Source organism: Pinus tabuliformis, chromosome 3_1, assembly GCF_031772625.1.
Source record: "Pinus tabuliformis cultivar Carrire ecotype Pingquan chromosome 3_1, CPIR1, whole genome shotgun sequence".
In the NCBI taxonomy this organism is placed as follows: domain Eukaryota; kingdom Viridiplantae; phylum Streptophyta; class Pinopsida; order Pinales; family Pinaceae; genus Pinus; species Pinus tabuliformis.
The window spans coordinates 845008608-845028959 of record NC_142301.1 but is presented as its reverse complement, the minus strand read 5'-3'; the positions used below and the strand labels follow the sequence as shown (position 1 = coordinate 845028959).

General features: G+C 39.8%; 1 protein-coding gene across 2 annotated transcripts in view; it reads right to left on the bottom strand.

The window, feature by feature from the left end:
• Positions 1-20352, bottom strand: part of LOC149190171 (coiled-coil protein) — a 462536-nt gene that overhangs the window by 158342 nt on the left and 283842 nt on the right. The window lies entirely within an intron of this gene.

Sequence of the window (20352 nt, the reverse complement as noted above, 5' to 3'; positions counted from 1 at the left end):
GTTAGATTATAACTATGACCATTTAAACAGGGCTCTTAAAAGAAAAATGCAGGGATACAATATCAAAACAAACTAGTTATGCAAAGGAAGACTCATCAATCATTTGGGAAATAAAAAAGAAATGACTAGTTTTCGATTCATATCTCCACAACCTAGAATCCTCAACTGGAATAAAGGAACAACTGTGATATATTTTAAGCATTGCTTTATGAATACCTTAATATGTATATATGTTTCAAAGAATATATAGTTTCCTCTTTAACAGATCAAAATCTTCAAACATGCAAAACATTGTTAGATGACAACATACCTATTTATTACTTTCAGCACATGTCTGTGGGGATGAACATGTTAGGCCAATATTTCACCTTACAACTTGACCAGCATCATCCAATTCGACCAGAATCTAAATACCTATATGCAAGCTGTATGCTAATATAGTGCACACGCCAATTAAATGCAACTATGACCAAATCTTAGAGCAACACAACTACATTTCCAGTAGAAACAACAGTAATTCAGAACAAATGAAAATGTGTGTTGGACCCTGGGCGATGCCCAACTCTTAATTTATATGCTATCCCAAGACTCAGCCTGGTACCACAATGATTTCTTTAGTATATTGTGTTTCCCAGTACATTCCTAACCAGCAGGCTAACTAACAATTAAAGCTTAAATCGTCTCAAATCAAGTTCACTAACTGAAACAGATCACTGTCATCATTAGTATCTTTCAGTAGCCTACTCAAGTTGTGACAGATAGACATCTGGATATATCAAGGATGTCAAGGATAGCTAGCAAATAATTGATGCAGCAAAAAAACTACATGTGATGCAACCAGGATATTGATTGTCAACCCACATGAGAGCCAGATGTGATACAACGGGAAGATTGCTCATGACTGACTTATAAATTGCTAAAAGCCCGTACTTCTATTAACTGTAGCTTCTGCAACCAATGCTATCACAACCACTCCTCAATGTCATAATATTAAAAGTCAGAATTACATACACGTGGTTACCATCATTGACCTGTCTCTGTATACTGTTAAGCGATGGTTGCTCTGAAAATAATCATCAGTTTCTAAAATGTATACAAAAAAATGTTTTAACTCCAGTCATTTCTCTACTATTATTAGTTACCTTCTGGGCCTTCTATTACCTTATTTAATGTATCATTAATCAAAATAGTCTACTGTTACAACTACAATCCTATTACATTTTACAACTACAGTTAGCCAGCTTGTAGATTTCTTGCTATAAATTTTGCAAATGTAACAACCACCCTTGCAAATTTTACTGGTGATTCTTTGAAGAAATTTTATGATTTCTAATATTTATATCTTCTTTATTTTCACGTCAATGAAATTTCTAATACTTGATTGTGATTTAAGTTTTTCACCACTCCTTCAATATGATTTGGAAGGGTTTTGACCATTGATTGCCGACTGGCTAGGGCTGCTACAGCTATTGTGGAGTTTGACCAGAAATTGTAAACTTTGACTTTGGATCAAATTTGACTTTCGAACTCACCTCTCACTAGATATTGGTTAGTTAAATTGTATAGTCAAAGTTGTTGACCTTTGACTCATTGTTGATGAATTGGAACATTGTATCTCTCTGCTAAACATTTGATAACAATCTAATAGAAGAATTTGGAAGGGCTTCCCCCCCGTGGGGTTTTTCCCTAGTCCTTGACCAAATCTTGTGTCTCTCTTGTTCTTGTTCTTGGTTGTCTTCTATTGCATTTGAATTATTGTTTTATCTAAAATTGCTTACTTTAATTCAAAGATTGAATATATTGGAAAAGTGATTGGTAATTGAAGAATAATTGGAATAAGTGATTGTGCTAAGCATAGAACACTGGAAAATTAACATGGTATCAAAGTTGAGGTGAAGACAAGCCCAAGGAGACAAGAGACAAGCAATCACCTTTGAAGGAATCTATTTGGAAGAAGCTACTTGGTCAAGATGTCTACCACATACTTCAAGGATGCAGAGAAATTGAATGACTCATCCAATTTTGTTTCTTGGAAGATCAGGTTGGAAGTAACCTTGGATGAAAATTATGTCTTCGAATATGTGGAAGGAAAGGTACCTGAGCCTCTAGAAAATGCTCTTGTTGCTGCCAAGGCCAAGTATAAGAAAGGTGAGATCAAAGCCAAGAAAATAATTATTGATTCTTTGAGAGATCATTTGCTTAGTTACATTGGAAAGTTGAAGAAATCCAAGGATATCTATGATAAGTTGGTTGGGATATATGAGGTCAACAATTTGAACCATATTCTCTCCTTGAAAAATAAAATCAAGGTCATCATGATGAACAAGGGAAAGACAGTGCAATCATACTTCATGAGATTATCACAACTCGGGGGTCAATTTATCACTGTCGGAGAACCTGTGTCTGATAAAGAGTTGGTACTCATTGCACTTCAAGGTATTCCTCCAATTTGGGAGACATTCATTACAACTATTTGCAACAATGACAAGTTCCTATAGGCTATCATTTGACAAGCTTGTTGACAAGCGCACTCAAGAAGAAACCGGGATGATATCCAGAGGAATAATTCAATCGCATCAAGAAGGAGAGCCCTCTGCATTTGCTGCACGGGATAAGAAGAGGAAAGGAAAGGGAAGAATATCTAGTTCAAGAAAGTTTGGCCATGAATCAAAGGACTCCAATAGAAGAGGGAGGACAATTGAATGCTTCAATTGGCATGGTCACTATGCCCCAAATTGTCTAGAAAAGAGAGATGCTCCAAGGTCTAACTACAATCATGGCTACAACAACAACAGTTTTAATGATAGAAGAAGAAGAGATAATGGAAGAAGTGATGTTCTTGATGATCATGAAGAAGGCCATTGTCCTCAAAAGATATCAAGCAACTAAAGGTATGGAAATAATGCAGCTGCTACTCAATCTGAATATATCCTTATTTCTACACTTTCTAGTTCTTCTCCCCCTTATTCATTTGATAGTTGGTTGGTCGATAGTGGGGCCTCTAGACACTTCTCTGGGTATCATGAAGTCCTCTCAAACCTGGTTAAAACGGAGAGTGTTAATTTCTAGTAGCATCAGATGTGCTCTAAGTCTCAAATTTTGCAAGGAGGCTTAGACTCGTGTATTCCAAAGAACCCAGAAAGCGTTTTGGGAAATTCCACCCAGAAAATGTTTTATTAAAATAATTAATTATTTTTAATGGGACCCTATGTCTAAACTTAGGAAAATAAAATAATTAATGGGTATTAATCTAACTGTGGGTGTAACTTCTAGAAGAAAACAAGGATCACGCAGAAATGATCTTAACTATTGATTAGCTTCTAATCTAGGTCGTTGAATGTCCACGAGGAGATTATTTAAGGAGGCTTGTGGGTCACTTGGAAAAATACATAGAGGGAGTTCAAAAGTTCGATTTTTTGAAGCACAGCAGCTGCCAGGAGATTATCGATAGTGAGCATGTGCAGTGAGGGGCAGGGATAGTTGGGTTGGAGTATCTTCTCTAAAGCCCATGATACATAGCAGAGAGGCAGATAGACACTAGAAGAAGGCAACGCAGAACCCAGGGGGGTTTGACGCTGAGGGAGCTGACATTTCTAAGCCAAGAGGGCTAGAAACTACTCCATAAGGCAAATCCATTCCCAATTGAGCTGATGCAGAGCTTTAGAGGCTGACGCAGGGCCAAAACAAGGGCAGCGCAGAAATAGTCAGGGACACGTTGGCTCAACTACCGAATTAGCTGGAACTTGGCGGGTAGAGTGAGCTAATCTCACAAATTTCTTTTGCCAGATTATTCCTCTGTAATTGGATTGCCAGGATGGCATCCAGAGTTGTATTCAAAAAACTACTGCATAATAATAAAAACCCTCAAAGTTGCGGCACCGGTTTTCCCCGAGACATTTGTCCAAAAAATATTGTGTCCTTTGTTGTATCTTGCTCTCTTGTTTTGTTCTTCTTTTCGGCATATTATTTAATTGGTGTAGGTTGCAGTGTGTTAGATTCGATATTTGCTGTAGGAAGCAGTAAATAGTTTGTTTCAGTAATTAACAAATAGCAGAAGTTTAATCAATTGCTGCAGTAGGGATTCTGTTTATGAAATTTTCACATGGTATTAGAGCAGTGCAGGTGAAGCAAGAAGAACAGTGCCAAAGAACCCAGCGCTAAGCAAGAGAGGGAGGTCAAAATAGCTGTAGGAGGCAGAAGTTCGAAACACAAGAGGGTTTGTGCAATCCTAGCCGGAGGGCCGAATTTCGAGGCAGTTTCTCTTTGAGTGAGTCGACAGAGAGAAGGGCTTCCAGATCGAAATCTTGTCAGGGTAGAGGGAACAACGCTAAAGCCTCAGCGTGAGGAAGAGCTAGTGGGACGCAGTTTTTCTATAGGTTGTTTTGTTGGGCAGAAAGACGTCACAAGAGAAAGAGAAGCACAGTGAGGGAATTTTTTCCTCATAAGACTTCCTGCCAAGAAGTTCATTTTCTCATTGGCTGAGAAGAAGCAGAGACGAGATTTTCGACATTTTCGTGGCAGAGCTGGCAACCAGTGGACTAAGAGATCAGGACAGATTGGATGGTGCATCCAACTATGTGATCTGGAAGGCAAGGATATCGTGCCTTCTAGATGACCATTTTCTCAAGGTCTATGTCGACAGCAGGGTGGCTGAGCCCACAAATCCAGATAAGCTGAAAAAGTACAAGGGAGAAATAGCGAAAGCTAAGAGGATGATCCTTGACGGAGTAAAGGATCACGTGGTATGTCACATTGCTAGCAAAGGGACTACTAAGGAAATGTGGGATGCCTTGGCAACATTGTATCAAGGATCTTCCAAGCAGCAGAAGATGTACCTTGAGCAAAAACTAAGATATGCTCAGATGCAGAAGGGGGAGCGCATAGATCTGTTCCTCACAAAGCTTCAGAAGACCCGGGACGAGTTAGCAGTTGTGGGGTCTACACATGAAGGTTCCGAGATGGTGAGACTAGCCCTAAACTCAGTCTCAGAAGCATGGCAAGTCTTTGTCTAGAGCATCTTGATCCCGGCAGCTTTGCCAGACTGGGATAGTATGTGGGAAACTCTCAAGCAAGAAGAGTTGAGGAGAGATCTAGTCAAGTGTAAGCTTGACAAAAGCAGCAGCAGTGGGCCTAAGTCCAAGGAGGAGGAAGAGAATGCAACCCTTGCATCCAAGGAGCAGCAGGAGTAGCGAAGGCAGAAGAAGGACGTCTCGAAGATCAAATGCTTCAAGTGTGGTGAAATGGGTCACTACGCAACTAAGTGTCTCAGGAAGAAGGACAAAGATGAGAAGCATGATCTGAAGGTTGCACCCACGAAGATCGGGGACGAGGAGTTCGCCATGAACGCTGAGATACCTCCACGAGGGACGTGGGCTGATCTGGGGTTGTAGTTCGAAGAAGCTACAAATAGGAAAGATCCTTGACGAGCCCACCTCTCGAATCAATTCCTTGCTATGGGAGACCAGATCAGAAGTAGCAAGATGGACTAGCGTCGAATGGTGTCGAGGAGTGTCGAAGAGACAGTTGCAGTGGCTAGCAGCGTCAGAGACTGAATAGGCACAACAGAGTTGGCAGCAATGCACATGGCATAGAGCAGAGGTCAACAACAACATAGAAGATTTAGGGAGTCAGCGCAGAGACTAGCAGCAGTCAAGTTCCATCATTCACATGGTATCATACCGAACACAGTTAGTTCAGTAATTTGGGATGTTTTTCCGTTGTTGATGGAGTAGCAGCAACAGTTTGCAGTGCCAATGCCAACAGCAGCACGGATGCAAAAATTCAGAGGGAGTTGCAGTACGGATGCAGTGTTGACACTGGCAGGGTCAGCAGCAATACAGATGCTATTAGAATATATCTCTATATCTCTATTTAGTAATGCTCAGTCTGTTAGATGTTTCTATTCTTATTCTTTTAGCAGTTTCTTAGATGAAACTGTTTGTTCGATATTCTACATAGAAACCTGATGTTTCTATTCTTGTAAATATCTTTGTATTATCATTGAGCTGTTTGCTCCATGTGAATTAATTCATTGAACATTCTTTTATGGTATCAGAGCAAGGTTAAGAGATTCTTCTTGAAACAGTAATTCTCTTTGCATTGTAATCTCTTGAGTCCTTTCTAAGGTCGAGCCCTCTGTAAGCCAGGCAGCCTTCACTGAGTCTTAGCCTCGGCTTTGCTCGCTGTGATAAAAGCTTACAGTCGTCCATCTCGATACAGAATTGGATTCTTCTCTTGCATGATCAGTTTACTAAGGAAATAACTTTGTGGCGGCGACTGTTTTCGTGGAAGCGGAATTTTTTTTGGCTGGCCAGTTTGCTTGGAATATTGAATCCAGCTATTTTCTTCGACCACATCGTGGAATCCCTCAGCAATCGTCAGCAATCGTGATCCAGGTGTTTTCTCTCGGTTTATAACTTATTTGTTTTTTAAAAATCAGAGTCGTGGTCTGAAAATTTGATCTGCGGGCAACTGTCTATTTTTTTATTTTCAATCGCTGTGCAAACAAGTGATATACGCTTGTGATATTTTCAAACGCTGTCAAACTTGTGATATACGCTTTGAAACCCGAGGATATTTGAAACCCGTGGATGGTATTACAGTTAAGACTCGTGGATATATATATATTTCAGAACTCTTAGATATATATCTGAAAACCCGTGGATATTTTGAAACCCTGTAATTCGCGTGGATATACGCGTGTGCTCTGATCTGAAACCCTGTAATTCGCGTGGATATACGCGTGTGCTCTGATCTGAAAACCCGTGGCTCTGATCTGAAACCCGTGGTTCATTGTAACCTGTGCAAACGCCGTTATATTGTCTCAGTCAAACCCGTGGATCTGAAACCCGTGTTTTTTAACCTGATACGTAACCTGATGTAATACGTAATACGTAACCTGTCATCCGCGTGTTATAAAAATCCGTGGTTCATTGTAATCGCTGAGACGGCACCGTAACCCGTGTTTATAAAACACATATGCGTGGTTATATTCAAGCTGAGACGGAACGTGCAGTTTTGATAACTCACGTGGTTCAAACTTCAAATCATATGACCAGTCGCTGAGCTGAGACGGAACGTGCATAGCTCACGTGGTCCTTTTTTCAAAAACATATGACCTGTAGCTGAGATGTTTTTGTGTGGGCCATTTTGAAACCTGAGACGTGTATATATATATATCCGTGGTGTTTGCTGACAGTGGGTTACCATTCAGCAGAAGTGTGAATCTGAGACAGCACATGTGGGTCCATTTTTTCATCATTTATATTTGCTGTATTTGTGATTCTGGTTGCCGGCAGTGGGTTACCAATCAGCGGAATTTTTTTTTCTCTTCTTGTGATCCTGGCAGTCTTCATTACAAACTCAGACCTATGACATCTGTTTATTGCATCAGTATACTCTTATGGCAGACCGGCATTTTCTTGTGGAAAACTGTATTCTCAGAACTGTATGAGCAGTATTACTATTGTTTTAGACAGCTAAAAGTCTGTTCTTTAAATCTTCACCAGCATAAGCAGTCAGCTACATTGTTCTTGTGTGTCTTATTTTTTCTCTTTGTGAAAATGGCCACACTTACCAATCTGATGTTAGAAGGAAATCAACGATTTAATGGCAGCAACTATAACATTTGGAAACAAAGACTGCTGACCATTTTTGAGTACAGGCGTCTTGATCAACTCATTTTGGGCAAAGAGCTTCGTCCAGGTACAGTCGGGACCGATCAAGATAAATTTGATGATCGGAATCGAGAGGCTGTTATGCTTCTCAAGCTCTCTGTCGCTGATGATCAGTTACCACAGATCCCTTCTGGCAAGACGGCTGCTGAAATCTGGCAACAGTTGAAAGAATTGCATGAGACATCTGATAAAAGCAGAGCTTTTTTTCTCAAAAATCAGTTGTTCTCCATCATGATGGATGAACATATGTCTTTACAGGAACATCTCAACAAAATTAAAGACATTCGAGATCAGCTCGACGCCATTGGTCGGACCATGGAGGAAGAAGATATGGTAGTCATTACCCTGAAGAGTCTACCAAAATCTTATGAACACTTCATTGAAACACTCAACATTACAACCACAAATGTTGATCTGAAGTTTTCAGATTTATGTACCAAACTTCTGCAGCAAGATAGGTGGAAACAGCAGTTTGGTAGTGGTACTGCATCAGTGCCCTTGGAGAATGCATTTGCTGCAAAATATCAGTCCTCTCAGTCTTTTCAGCAGAGAGGATCATCTCAGTCTTTTGATCCTAATAGGAAGAAAAGTGTACAGTGTAATTGCTGTCACAAGTTCGGTCACATGAAGAAAGACTGCAGGCAGAAGATTGCTGCTGAACAAAAGAAACAGGGAGGGTCACATCAGACAGCGAATGTTGCAGAACATTCCGAGCAGACAGATTCGGCCTTTTACGCCTTTATGGCTAAAAGGTCTTCAGAACATGTTCCTTCCTCTGCATGGTACATTGATTCTGGTGCATCACGCCACTTCTCTCACAGGCGTGACTGGTTTATTGACTTTTCACCTTTCAGTGATTCAGTTGTATTTGGTGGAGGTGAAAAGTACACTGTTGCTGGCAGGGGTACAGTTCAAATTCAGTCTGGTGGACGCACGCTCATATTTCTAAATGTATACTATGTTCCTGGTATGGAGATTAATCTGCTCTCTGTCAGTCAGATTATGAGGAATTCTCCTCAGCTTGATGTTGTGTTCAGTGCACACAAGTGTTCCATCATTGACAGGGAGACCAGTCTGACAGTTGCTACTGGCCTCGAGGACCATGGCCTATACAGGCTACTTGACACCGGTGACTTTCCAGAAGTGGCACTAGCAGCTCGTGTCTCTCCCATCAGTACTCTATGGCATCAGCGATATGGGCATCTCAATATGCAGTATCTCTCTCAGCTCTCTCGGGAGGGACTTGTGTCAGGATTACCTGATATTCAGACTCAACAGTTGGGGGTATGCAGCGCCTGTCAAGCAGGAAAGCAACATCGGTCGTCATTCAAAAATGGCGAATCTTGGCGCGCATCCCAGGTACTTCAGTTACTTCATGCTGATATTTGTGGTCCTATGAATACAGCTTCTATAACTGCTTGCAAATACTTTTTACTTATTGTAGATGACTTCAGTCGAAAGATGTGGGTGTATTTTTTAAAAAATAAATCTGATGCTCTTAGTACCTTTCAGAAGTTTAAAACTTTAGTTGAAAAAGAATCTGGTTGTAATATCATGACCCTAAGGACCGACAATGGGGGGGAATTTTGTTCCTCAGCTTTTGCCAACTTCTGTGATATTCATGGCATCAAACGTCAATTCACCACACCTTACACTCCCCAGCAGAACAGTATTGTCGAGCGTCGCAATCGCACGGTTGTTGAAATGGCTCGTTCCATGTTACAACACCGGAGTGTTCCAAACAAATTCTGGGCTGAAGCAGTATTTACTGCTGTTTACCTTCTTAACCGATCCCCTACTCAGGCTGTTAAAGGGAAGACTCCTGAAGAAGTGTGGTCTGGTCGTAAGCCTAAGATCAGTCATCTCAAAGTTTTTGGCTCAGTTGCATATGTTTGGGTTCCATCTGCTAAGCGATCTAAGTTGGATTCCAAAAGTCAGAAACTCATGATGACAGGTTACAGTGATCATCACAAGGCTTATAGGCTGATAGATATAGCCATTGGTCGACTTAGCTTCAGTCGAGATGTAGTATTTGATGAAGACAGAGGATTCTTTCAGTCTTCTTCTTCTAAGCAGCGTTCTGAGGATCCGCCTCACAGTGTTCTTCTTCCAGTCAGTCCATCTGATGGGAGGGATGATGTAGCATCAAGATTTGATACTACTCTATCTGAGCTTCCTCCAGAAGCTAATCCCCCTCTTGCTGTCCCTATTGCTCTTGAGCCTGCCTCTCTTCCTCCTGATATTGGTCCCTCTAATCCTGATATTGGTTCTTCTTCTCTTCTGCCAAAATGGTGGGCTAAAACCATAGGTGATCTCCGGGATGATGAGCTCCTTGAAGGTAGAACTTCTAGGCATAAGAACAGACAACAGTCTACAGTCAATTTTGCTCTTATGGCTAACCTTCACAGTACTTTTGAGCCTCAAACATACTCAGAAGCTAAGGGTATATCTGAGTGGGAACAGGCTATGAAAGCAGAATTTCAGAGTCTTCAGAAGAATCACACATGGACTCTTTCTGATCTTCCTGCAGACAAAAAACCCATAGGCTACAAATGGGTGTATAAAGTCAAATACAAAGCTGATGGAACCTTAGACAAGTATAAAGCTCGGCTTGTGGCTCGAGGATTTTCACAGCAGGAAGGCATCGACTATGAGGAGACTTTTGCTCCTACAGCCAAGATGAGTACTATCAGGCTTGTGCTTGCCCTAGCAACTCAGTTCAATTGGAAAGTTCATCAGATGGATGTCAAAAGTGCTTTCCTAAATGGTGATCTCCAAGAAGAAGTCTACATGACGCAGCCTCCAGGATTCAAGGTTGCTGGTCAAGAACAGAAAGTGTGTCGGTTAGTTAAAGCCATCTATGGATTGAAACAAGCTCCTCGGGCTTGGTATATAAAAATTGATCAGTATCTGACAGATCAGGGTTTTCAGCGGAGTTCATCTGATTCAAACCTGTATATCAAGCATACTGATGATGATATCTTGTTTGTAGTTGTCTATGTGGATGATCTTATCATTACTGGCAGCTCTGCACATTTGATCCATGGGATCAAACAAGATCTATGCAAAACTTTTGAGATGACAGACTTGGGACTTCTTCATTACTGTCTGGGGGTTGAAGTGTGGCAGACTGAAAATCAGATCTTTCTTTCTCAGTCCAAGTATGCCAAAAATCTTGTGGAAAGGTTCAGAATGCAGGATTGCAAACCGGCCACGACTCCTATGGAACCAGGGCTCAAACTTTCAGCACAGTCATCCTCTCCTCTTGTGGATGAAACTTTATTCAGGCAATTAGTGGGCAGTCTCATCTATCTTACTGCTACCAGACCTGACATCAGTTTTGCAGTAAGCTACATTTCTCGCTTTATGTCAGCTCCTAAAGCTGATCATTGGATAGCAGCAAAGCGGGTGCTACGATATGTGCGTGGTACTTCTGATTATGGCCTCTTATATACTCACAGCTCCACTCCTATTCTCAGTGGCTACACTGACTCTGACTGGGCCGGTTCGGTTGATGACCGTAAATCTACAGCTGGGTATGTGTTTAGTCTAGGATCTGGAGCTGTTACTTGGACTAGTAAGAAGCAACAGGTAGTGGCTCTCTCCTCAACAGAAGCAGAGTATCGGGGAGCAGTTAAGGCTGCCTGTGAGGCAGTTTGGCTTCGTCGTATGCTTGCAGATATGCATGTTTTTCAGACAGGGCCTACTTCTTTGTTTTGTGATAATCAGGGAGTGCTCAAACTTGCCAAGAATCCTGTCTTTCATGAACGAACAAAGCATGTGGAAACTCACTGCCACTACATTCGACAGCTGGTTGAAGACGGCTCAGTTCAGTTGCACTATGTTCCCACCACAGAGCAGCCCGCCGATATTTTTACCAAGCCTCTTGGTCCTGATAAATTTGTAAAATTTCGCGGGTCTATTGGTGTTGTAAATAGATTGAGCATTAAGGGAGGGTATTAGAATATATCTCTATATCTCTATTTAGTAATGCTCAGTCTTTTAGATGTTTCTATTCTTATTCTTTTAGCAGTTTCTTAGATGAAACTGTTTGTTCGATATTCTACATAGAAACCTGATGTTTCTATTCTTGTAAATATCTTTGTATTATCATTGAGTTGTTTGCTCCATGTGAATTAATTCATTGAACATTCTTTTAGATGCGGCATTTGCGCAGTAGTTGGTGGACAACATGTCAGACATCAACAATGCAGAGGGAGATGTTACAGAACAAAGTGATGCTTCAACAGGTTGCATTGCTAGAGCACATTCCTCGCTAAGAGGGAGTGTTGATTTTTGGTAGCATCGGATGTGCTCTAAGTCTCAAATTTTGCAGAGAGGCTTAGGCTCATGTATTCCAAAGAACCCAGAATTGGGAAATTCCACTCAGAAACAATTTTGTTAAATAATTAATTATTTTTAGTGGGACCCTAAGTCTAAACTTAGGAAAATAAAATAATTAATGGGTATTAATCTAACTGCAGGTGTAACTTCTAGAAGAAGACGAGGATCAAATAGAAATGATCTTAGCCATTAATTAGCTTCTAATCTGGGTCATTGAATATCAACTAGAAGATTATTTAAGGAGGCTTGTGGGTCACTTGGAAAAATACACAGAAGGAGTTCAAAAGTTCGATATTCTAAAGCATAGCATCTGCCAGGAGAATATCGATAGTGAGCTTGTGCAGTGAGGGGCAGGGATAGTTGGGTTGGAGTATCTTCTCCAAAGCCCAGGATGCACAGCAGAGAAGCAGAGAGACACTAGAAGGATGCAATGCAGAACCTTAGAGGGGTTGACGCTAAGCCAAAAGGGCTCACGCAGAGGTTGACGATAAGACAAAAGGGCTCACACAAAGACAGCACAGTTCTCCAAGCAGAAATTTGAATTTGCTGAGGGAGCTGACATTTCTGAGTTGGGAGGGTTGGAAACTACTCCAGAAGGCAAATCGATTCCCAGTTGAGCAGACGCAGTGCCTTAGAGGCTGACGCAAGGCCCATACAGGGGTAGCACAGAAATAGTCGGGGACACGTTGGTTCAGTTGTTGGATCAACCAGAACTTGTCGGGTAGAGTGAGGTAATCTCACAAATTTCTTCTACCAGTTTATTCCTCTATCACTGGATTGTTTGGAGGGCATCCAGAGTTGTATTCAGAAAACTACTGCATAATAATAAAAACCCCTCAAATTTGTTGCACCGGTTTTCTTGCATTGGGTTTTTTCGGGGACATTTCTCCAAAAAATATTGTCCTTTGTGTTGTATCTTTATCTATTGTTTTGTTCTTGTTTTGGGCATATTATTTAATTGGTGTAGGTTGCAGTGTGTTAGCTTCGATATTTGTTGTAGGAAGCAGTAAATAATTTGTTTCAGTAATTAACAAATAGAAGAAGTTAAATCAGTTGTTGCAGTAGGGATTCAAGTTTATGGAATTTTCACAGAGACTAATTTGAAGATCATTCTTGGGGGCAACTCCACTTATCCTGTGAGGGTTTTGGTTCTATTACATTTCATTTCAATTATGGGGAATCCGTATTTCTTCATGATATAATGTATGTACCAGGGTTGAAGAAGAACCTTGTATCTATATCTGCCTTGGAAGACAAAGGGATGAGAGTTGCTTTCATAAGAGGAAAGGTCCTCACCTGGCCTATGGAATCTCGCATGAGAGATGCATTCACCTTGGGATCTAGAATTAAAAGACTCTATAGAGTCAATGGAAGACCGATGCGAGCAATGGTACATGATAGAAATCATCAAAGTGAGTTATGGCATCGAAGGTTTGCTCATCTACACTATGAAGCCTTGCCTAAAGTAAGGAGGATGGTTTTTGGAATGCCTGAAGTTCAAACTAAGCATGATGGGGTATGTTCGGGATGTGCTAGTGGAAAGAAGTCGAGGGGACCATTCCCTTCTAGCAAAAGCAAGACCAGTGATATTCTACAACTCATACATTTTGATCTATGTGGACCCATGTCGATAAAATCTCTTGGTGGCTATCTATATTACATAATCTTTGTGGATGACTTCTCCTAGAAGACATTGATATTCTATTTGAAGCACAACGACGAAGCATTTGATATGTTCAAGGATTTCAAGGCACTAATAGAGAATCAAACAAGGAAAAGAATCAAGGTCTTCAGGTCTGATAATGGTGGAGAATACACTTCTAATGAGTTTGTTGACTTTTGCAAAAAGCCTGGAATCAAGAAGGAGACCATTGTACCTTATAATCCCGAGCAAAATGGTGTGGCTGAAAAAAAGAACAGGACCATCATGGAAGTTGCCCAAGCCATGTTGCATGATCAAAAGTTGACGAAGTTCCTATTGCCACACAATATAGCAGGGATCCTAGGAAGGGTACCAAAGAGACAACTACTAGACCAAATCACAATAATGGGACAAAGGCCCACTGCGACCATAGTCAAAATCCCCTGCTCTTTATGTTCTTTCACTGATTGGAGGACTCTCAGTATGAAGAAAATCACCATAAATGATTGTATCAATGACTAGGTATATTGTGATTTCTAAGCCCCATTCAAAGGAAAGCCTCAAATAAGGGCTCAAGGCTTCAAGAAAAGCATAAATGCTCTCCACAAGACCTATGAAGAGACCTAGACTTAGGGTTTATGATATCTAATAATGACAAGGACACCTAAGGTCAAGGCTCCAAAGATGATTAGGACTACTCAAGAAGCTTTGAATGATACTTATATGCCTTTAAATAGACTTTCGATATCCTTGAAAAGCTAAGAGTGGGACCACATGAGACCTAGGGTTTATGTATGATCTCAGGAGAAGACTCTTCAAAGTGCTCTCCAAGTCAAGGTGGGATGGGAGAAAGGATTTGAATGATTCATTCCACCGACTACTATGTGCCAAAACCCTCAAGAAAGCCAACATACATAACCGTTGAAGATGGGGTTCAAAGTTGGAGCTCGGGCTTGATATTTCCCAAGAATGAACCGTCGGAACTGCATGAAACCTGGAGGATCACTAGAGGAGACACCAGCACAATAGCCTATCCAAGAGGATTTGAAAAATTCCTCCCCTAATGAATTTCGCAAGAAGCTCTAGCTAGGCCATCTAGGTTTGGAGGCCAAAAACTTTGGAGAAAAAGAAGAGGGAAGAATGGGTGATCACCAAATTTACTTGGATTAGTGCCTTGTCCTTAGGGTGTGGAGTCTATGTGATTCAAAATTTGGCTGAAATTGTCTTCAAGGAGGATAGAAAATGATGCCCTAGCAAGCACGCTCTAGCATTTACCCACCCAAGGTTTATGCATTTTCATGCAAAGAAAACAAGTTCTACTCTACTAGGAACATTCATCTACTTGTTATCAATGAGTAACAGGTACAAATTTGCAACCTAACAATCCTTTATAATGATATTCAATAATTAGGGCACAAAAGAAAGAGCTAGTTACAAAATTTCCACACATTAGACATTTTTCATGAAAAAATCTTCCATCTTACAAAACAACAAAAAATATATCCAAATCCAAGATCAAGAAGATGGCTCAAAGTGTGAAATTCTCAACAAGAGATATCCAAGTCAAGTGATGATGATCAAAAACAAAATGAGGCCTCTCTGATTTATATATGCTCCTCAAGTTTGATTTAGCCTAATCTAGCCCCTAATAATATTATAATGTACAAAATAACATATCTTTGTTGACAAGCCCACCAAATAGCCCATGAAGTGAAATATGAGCCATCCAAAGCTAGTCGAAATGATAAAATAATGGGCAAGAGGCTCGTTATAAGGCCAAAATGAGTCCTCAAAGTGCCATGATGAAGAGGAGGGCTCTATAAATGATGATCAAGGAGGTGGCCCCTTGATTTCCAAGAAATACATCATGTGGTGCTCCCAAGTGGCTATGGGGCACAAATAATAGTCTCATGGATCTCAAAGTCGCTCAATAACAAGTCAATGCTCCATGAGTGAGGACTAGAAGATGACACATGCCCTCCATGTCTCCCCGGATGAGCCAACCTCCTCTGGGCCCTGGATCAACTTCCAAGTGTCATGTGCAATGTGTGGTCGCTAGGCAACATGGTCCAAGTGCATTATCATCTCTATATAATTGGGGCACAAACAAGCGATGTGATAGTGTTGAAGAAGCCCATAGCATGGTAACCAATGTTCTGCATGACTGGAGGTCCATGGCTCTCTACGCTCACCCTACAAGTGCCATTATGACCCTCTGGAGCTCTTGGATCCCGTGTAGGGATACCAAGTCTAAGATGGAGACCCACCTGCAATTGAGTATATATGCTTGCTAATAGAGGCAAAAGTGGACACTTCATAATGGCATGCCCTTCCAAATGGGCATTGTTGACCACTCTATGCCAACTACCCTATGGCAGTACACTTTTTCGCAAAGGGATTCCATCATGTTTGAGCTTTCAGATCATTCTAGATTCATCATCATCAGTCATTAGTCTATCAAATTTGTAAACCCATTCTGTAAGTTTGTAATGTAAATGATCCTACTAAGACCATATATGTATATAACAACCTAGGTAAGCCAAATTTCATCCTAAGAGGTTTTTCGTCTCACTGATTCAATTGTGTTTCTAAAAACGGATGATCGACAAAGTTTTTCCCTCCAGCCTCATCCCAAAGCTAGGGTGGAATTTATCGTCAAGGTCTTAGGTGAGTCCTAGTGTTTTAGTCGAGTTTTTTGTAAAAGTGATTTGGGAATAATTTAAGCTAATTGGCTAAATTATTTTATTACAAATCACTTGGTCTACTAGATCATATTGAGTCGCAGAATTGGGTAATAAATTGAGGGTCTGTAACGAACGGGTGTTACCCCTTTGAGGGTTGAAATTGTAATATCTTGATTAAAAAATATTATAGTGCATGATCCCTCATATTTGGACACCATGGCTAATATATTAGAAGGTGGAAGAATTATTAATCCCCTCAAGTGTCAATTAATTAAATTTTCTGGCAAAAATAAATTAAAATCCTAAGTGAAAAATTTAATTAATTAGAGTCAAAATTAAAATATTAGAGAAATTAAATTCTCCAAGTGGAAAAATTCGTGGGTCTTTAAAAATTAATTTTTGAATGTCTCCCACCAAGGGAATATTGGAAATTTCAAGAAAAATTGGACCATTGGGCCTTGATGGTTAAGTCAAAGTCACTATTTTGAGGAAATTAGCTCAAAATAATTAATTTTGAGCTAATAAAAATAAATTAAATGAGAAATTCAAAAATTCCTAAAAAATAAAGATTTTCGACGGTGAAGATTAAAAATATCCAAATATTCATCAATGGTCGAGATTATTTTGACGAGGATCAAGCCAACTAGCCATTATTTTCCACTTGGAGGAATTATCTATAAATCAGGAGTCATTTGCTTCTCAAGTTACCGAAAAATTTTGAAGAAGCTCTGAGTCAAACTCTGTTGTAATATTTTTTCTGGAAATAATAAAGAAGACTTTGGGGTTTATTCATGGTGGTGCTCTTCTTCTAGTTCTTGTCGTAAATTAGTTTGAATCATGTTCTTAATGTTCTATTGAATAATATTTTATATGTTATTTTTCTTTAGCCATTGATTGGATTAGCTATTTGCACAAGTATCTTGCATTAGCTATTGGGTTTAGAGATAGTATTCTAACTTGATTGATCTAGCAAGTGTCTCTCAATCTTGAAGGTTATGGTGTCTATCTATCCCCTATTGATCTAATAACTTGATCTTAAGTGTGTAAAGATTTCATGGATTCAGATCTTGGGCATGAGGGAAAGTCTTTGGTTCGACCAGCCAACACCCAAGACAAGAAAGCTTAAGAATCCACTTTGTTAAACTTCAGGCCTTATCTGATGATTGGTTTTTTGCAGAGATCTTGGCCTGTGCTCACCCATTTAAATTATTTCACTCATCTATTTGTATCTATTGTGCATTTAACAAGTAGATCTGCTTATAAGAGCCATAAATCATTCTGTATATTGTATAATAGAAATTTTGTAAATAATTTAAATTTCTAACCTTTGTATAGATCTGATTTATTTTGTACATATCTTGTATAAATCTAACATGGGTTGTCTAGATCTAGGATTTAGTCGCTAGGATCTTGTACATAAAGTTCCTTTACAAGGGAAAACCACATCAATCTGGAGGAGAAGCACGTTTATTTGAAGATCTAATTTCTTCCACTATAATACAAGCGTTTGGGGGTTTTTTCTCTTTTTCTGGGTAACATTTTCATTTGGGCAAGGATTTCATGAGGCTTCAAATTATATAGGCCCTGGCCCCTTATTGGACCCTGATCTACAAAACCCACATATTCAATCTTGAACGCAGAGGCTAGAAGTGAAAGCTGCTTGACAAGTGTGGCATTTTGTTGAGAAATTGTGGTGATTTTAAGATCTGAAGCAAATCTAAATTTTTGCAGGGTTTCCAGTGTAATTTCTGAGGCTTTTTGGCCTAGTGTGGGCACCTTTAGCCCTTTCCGTGAGCCAAAGAGGCTTCCTCCTGCTGGCAGCAAGCCCTGAGGGCTGCCTATACCTCTGTCGTGGCCTTTTTTCCTTCATTTTTCTCTGCCACTGGCCCTAAGGCACCCTACCTTGCCTCCTGCAGCCTCACTCCTGCTCTTCCCTTCCTTCGCAGCCCTTTTTCTGCCATTCTCTGCCTTCCATTTGCTCCACTTGCCCTCGAACCCTTAACACATACCTAAAAGGCCTCTCCAACCCATCCTTTTGCTTGCTGCTGCCACCAAAATTCTTCCGCTTGCCTCCTTCCAGCCTTCCGTGGCCTCTAAGGCCCTCATTCCTCACCGCAGCCTCTATCTGCCTTCTTCTCTGTCCTTATACCCCTGCCGCAGGCCTAGAGGCCTCTTTTTTCTTAGGCTGCAGGAAATTTCATGGTTGTTTCTTGTCATATATTATTTCTGGGCTAATTACTTGGTTTGCAGGTGTAGCGTAGGGTTTGGAGAGGGTTAGGCACTTGTTTGGGGTGCTAGCATTCAGATTCGTGGCTTTATCCTAGCACACTAGCCCTTGAGGCGAGTCCATGGGCTCTCAAGGCCTTGCTGCTACCATTTGTAGCCCCTTTTGGTGACTGTCTACAATCAGACCTGAAGTGAACTATATTGCAGACCTTAATCATAATATTGACATCTACTCCTCATTATTTGACAATCATTTAAATTTCTGGGCTAATTCATTGATTTTTGGACAAAGGTGTTGGTGTTATTGAGATTGCAGGTGGTCCAACCCTCAGAAAAATTGTGGACAAGTATCTCTAAGCCCTTGGCGCTCTCTGGTTTGCTTTTCAAAACCCTCACTGATCCATGTTTGCAGCATTTAAACATTATATGACAGTGGAAAGATAATTATGAAACTAATCTAAAATCACTCAACAAAATTTATCAGCAAGATCACAATCCATTACATTAATTGATTTGTTGTTCTTTGGTTCATCGCATGACTTATCGTTGACTGGTATAAAAATTACAAAGGTCTGAAATATATCAGTTGCATCATTATTTTTCCACTGTTGGTTCTCTCTTTCTAGCATACTAAATTCAAAGCAAAAGGAAACAAGGACTTTGGGACTGATTTAGCACTAAATTGCATCATTGCATTGCTGAAATCTGGAAACATATCTGAGGCTTAAGTTTATTTCCATTGTTTGCTTGCTTCAGTTTAACCTATAAAAGAGTGGTGCTTTTAGGACTATTTTGAGCACTTAGCATAAGAATTGTTCTCTACTGCTGTCATAAATTTATTTGCTGTTCCTTTGTCATTTGTTTACTGCTGTTTCAATTGCTCATAAGTGGCTTTAAGGGTTTTCATTAGCTCAAAAGGAGGTGAAAGTTCTAGACCTGTTTGCTACTAATTCAGCATTTGACATCTTGCTACTTAATGCTGTCCTAAATTGGTCATTTGTGTTATTCTCATTTTGGTTTCATTGCTTATACATCTTGTTGGAAGATAGCTTTACATTGACACTTTAAGGGATTTGTGAACCTCCTATGTTGAATTGTCATTGACATTTTCTTATTTAACTAAGAAGTATTGGTTACAATGTCTAATATCATTGCCATCCTGAGCATCTCAGTAAAACATTTATCCTATTGGGTATATCTTGTATATCATTTGCAAGTACTTGTTTCTGTAACTCAAGATTTAGTTATAGTTTAAGTACTTAATCATTGAGGAAATCTCAATGTTCCACCAAGACTCCGGGACGGGAAGACGCACAAGGGGGACGTATGGGAGTACAATCAAATTTTATTGAAATTTAGGGGGGACGGAGGGACATCGGGGTATATAATTTTTTTTCATTTTATATATATATATATATATATATATATATATATATATATATATTTCAAATTCATATTCAATAATGAAAGCATAAATAGAATGATACATACATAATTGAATAACTAATGAAATACTCTTATCCATATTCATTATTCATTATTCACCATTCTAGAATCTACATTGATTTAAAAATTAAATTCATCGTTCTAGATTCTAAATTGATTTAAATTAAAATTCATCATTTATCATTCTAGAATCTAATTAGTACTAAGAAAAATAGACTATAATAGATACTAAAATCTAGAGACTAAAATATTAAATTGATATAACTAAAACTCAAAAACAATGGAGTGATGAGTCTAAAAGTCACTCTAAAGTACACAAAGGGCTTGGTGCTCT